Raw genomic sequence first — 3561 nt, forward strand, 5'->3', positions numbered from 1 at the left:
TAGAAAGGGAGAGAGATAGAGATAGGAGTATGGGCGGAATGCAGATAGAGGTAGAGATGGGGGGGATGTGCAGCCTGTAACTCCAGCACTCAGAAGACAGAGGCGAGAGGGTTGGAGGATCACTGAGAATTACGGTCTAGCCTGCACTTTGTGGCAAGACCTGTTCTGAAAGAGGAGGAGAGGCAGATGATGGCTATTCTAACAACATATGTGGCTATTTCATACACATATGTCCTTTGAAACCTTGCAAAGTACACATGACAGCCTGTCTTCATTTTTGGTTCAAACAATTTAAAATTTGCTATTACCGCATTAGTATATGGTTAATAAATGGCCAGGCTGCCGATTTTCTATTTTTATGATACCATGTGACCTTCTTGAATTTTTTTGGCATCAGCACCATTTATTTTTTAAATTTTTATTGCTTTATAAACAATACCATTCAAAATTTCCACTTCCTCCCCTCCTTTCATTTCCTTCTTGAATTTTTAATAGTCTTCAGGAAATTATAGTAAGAAGATGCCATGTGGCTTTCATAAATTTTTAATAATCTTTTAGAAAATTATAATAAGGAATAACAATATCAAAATGAAAACTGAAATTCTAATGGTTCCATATATGATGCCTTGGTTTCTCAGTGGTGCATATCTAGCTGAAAAGACACAGATTAGAACATGCTAACTAGTAGTTTGTCTCTAAAGTTTTATTTTATGTGTTTATTTTATTGATCTTAAAAATGGTTTATTTATTTTGCTGAGTATGGCTCTCAGGGCTTTAATGTGAACCAGCACTCAGGAGACAGAAACAGATGGTCTACATAGGAAGGCCCTGTCTCAGAAAAATTAAGACATGCAAATAAGGTTTTATTTCTATTCTCTAGGTCTTTCCCGCATGTCTGTGTAATCTTTCTCACATGTCTGTATATGTGCCATGTGCATACCCAGCGCCAAAGAGTCGGAAGTGTCAGATCATATGGCACTGGTGTCACCGAAGTGTGTGACGTAGCATGTGGGCCTTTACCAGAGCCGCAAGTGCTCTCTGCCCACCACCCAGCTCCTTGCTGCTCATTTTATTTATTGTTAATGTATTTATGTGTTTGGCATGTGTGGCCACGACACCGTGGTACACATGTGGAGGTCAGAAGAGTCATTCTCTCCTCCCCCCTTTCTGTGTATTCTGGGTATTGAACTCAGGTTGTCAGGTTTATAACAAGCATCTTAACTTGCTGAACCATCTCACTGGCACGGCTCCAAATATCTGAGCATTTGTTTATGTGCTGAAAAGAATACATCTACAAACTAAAGCCCAGGTCCCTAAATCAGATTGTTTTTCAGTAACCACGAATTACAGAGTCCAATGAGATGCCTCAGCAGGTATAGGTATTTAATACAAAGCCTGAAGACCTAAGAGGGAACCCCAGAATCCACATGGTAGAAGATGATGAGCTCTTTCCAGTTCCTCTGACTTCTACACACTCCCTGTGGCACAAACGCAGACACACAACAATAAACAAATGCAAAGCCAAAAGAATTATAGAACATATCTCCCTTATGTTTTGCCATCTAAACCTCCATCCTTGAACCAGAGTGGAGACCAGTCGTAGAGGCTATGTAAAAGTTAGATCACTGTATGTATATAGTGGTTGGAACAAATCTTATAGCATCTTCAAGCTCCAAAAATCCATTTCATTTATTCATTTATTGTCCTTGGACACAGGACATACAAGATGTTAAACTTTAAAGAACAGACATTATATATTTCATGTTAGGCAAAAGGCAGAAAAGTGATTAATGGGTTTTTGGGTTTTTTTTGGTTTTTTGAGACAGGGTTTCTCTGTAGCTTTTGGAGCCTGTCCTGGAACTAGCTCATGTAGACCAGGCTGGCCTCGAACTCACAGAGATCGGCCTGCCGCTGCCTCCCGAGTGCTGGGATTAAAGGATTAATAGTTTGTTTAAACAATCTTTTCTCATTTTACATACCAACGCCAGTTCCCACACCATCACCTCCTCCCACTCCCCCCACCTTCCTCCCACCTCAACCCCCATCCACTCCTCAGAGAGGGTGAGGCCTCCCCTGGGGAGGCAACAATGTCTGTCATATCAATTGAGGCAGGATCAAGTCCCTCTCCCCTGTATCTAGGCTGAGCAAGAAATCCCTCCAAAGAGAATGGGCTCCAAAAAGCCAGTTCAAGCACTAGTGATAAATCTTGGTCCCACTGCCAGTGGCCACAGAGTCTGCCCAAGCACCAACTGTCACCCACATTCAGAGGGCCTAGTTTGGTCCTATGCACGTTCCCCAGCTGTCAGTCCAGAGTCAGTGAGCTCCTCTAGCTCAGGTCAGCTGTTTCTATGGGTATCCCCATCATGGTCTCGACTCTTTTGCTCATATTATTGCACCTCCCTCTCTTTGACTGCACTTTGGGAGATCAGCCCAGTGCCTAGCTGTGGATCTCTGAATCTGCTTCCATCAGTTGCTAGAGGAAGGTTCTATGATGACAATTAAGGTAGTAATCAATCTGATTAGAGGGGAAGATCAGTTACACACCCTTTCCACTATTGCTTAGATTCTTAGCTGGAGTTATCCTTGTGGAATCCTGGGAATTTCCCTACTGCCAGATTTCTTGCTAACCCCATAATGGCCCCCTCAATTCTCCTACCCCTCCTATTTTCTCCTCCCGCTTCGCTTCTGCCCTCCATTCCCCTTGCCAATTTACTCAGGAGATATAGCCTATTTCCTCTTCCCAGGGGGAATCCATGTATGTCTTAGGGTTCTCTCTTTGTTATCTAGCTTCTCTGTTATCATGGAGAATAGCCTGACTATCCTTTGCTCTATGTCTAATATCCACTTATTAGTGAGTACATACATGTTTGTCTTTATGGGGTCTGGGTTACCTCACTCAGAAGGTTTTTTTCTAGTTCTATCCATTTGCCTGCAAATTTCAAGATTTCATTGTCTTTTACTGCTGATAGGACTCCGTTGTATAAATGTACCACATTTTCCTTATCCTTTCTTCAGCTGAGGGGCATCTAGGTTGTTTCCAGGTTCTGGCTATTGTGAATAATGCTGCTATGAACATAGCTGAACAAATGTCCTTGTGGTATAAATGTGCATCCTTTGGGTATATGCCCAAGAGTGGAATTGCTGGGTCCTGAGGTGGATGATACCCATTTTTTTGAGAAACCACCATACTGATTTCCAAAATGGTTGTACAAGTTTGTACTTCACCAGCAAAGGAAGAGCGTGCTCCTTACACCACACCCTCTCCAGCATAAGCTGTCATCAGCATTTTTGATCTTAGCCATTCTGACATGTGTAAGATAGTATCTCAAAAAATTATTTTGATTTGCATTTCCTTGATGGCTAAGGATGTTGAGCAATTCCTTCTTAAGTTTCTTTCAGCCATTTGAGATTCTTCTGTTCAGAATTCTCTGTTTAGTTCTATACCACATTTTTAAATTGGATTATTTGGTATTTTGATATCTAGTTTCTTGAGTTCTTTGTGTATTTTGGAGATCAGTCCTCTGTTCAATGTGGGGTTGATGAAGATCTCTTCCCATTCTG

At 41.6% G+C, this 3561-nt stretch overlaps 1 pseudogene; it reads right to left on the minus strand.

Annotated features, from left to right (window-relative positions):
• Nucleotides 1–1656: 1656 nt before the first annotated feature.
• On the minus strand, nt 1657–1788 carry LOC113455531 (annotated as a pseudogene).
• Between the last annotated feature and the right edge of the window lie 1773 nt (nt 1789–3561).

Source organism: Microtus ochrogaster, unplaced genomic scaffold (genome assembly GCF_000317375.1).
Source record: "Microtus ochrogaster isolate Prairie Vole_2 unplaced genomic scaffold, MicOch1.0 UNK58, whole genome shotgun sequence".
Taxonomy (NCBI): domain Eukaryota; kingdom Metazoa; phylum Chordata; class Mammalia; order Rodentia; family Cricetidae; genus Microtus; species Microtus ochrogaster.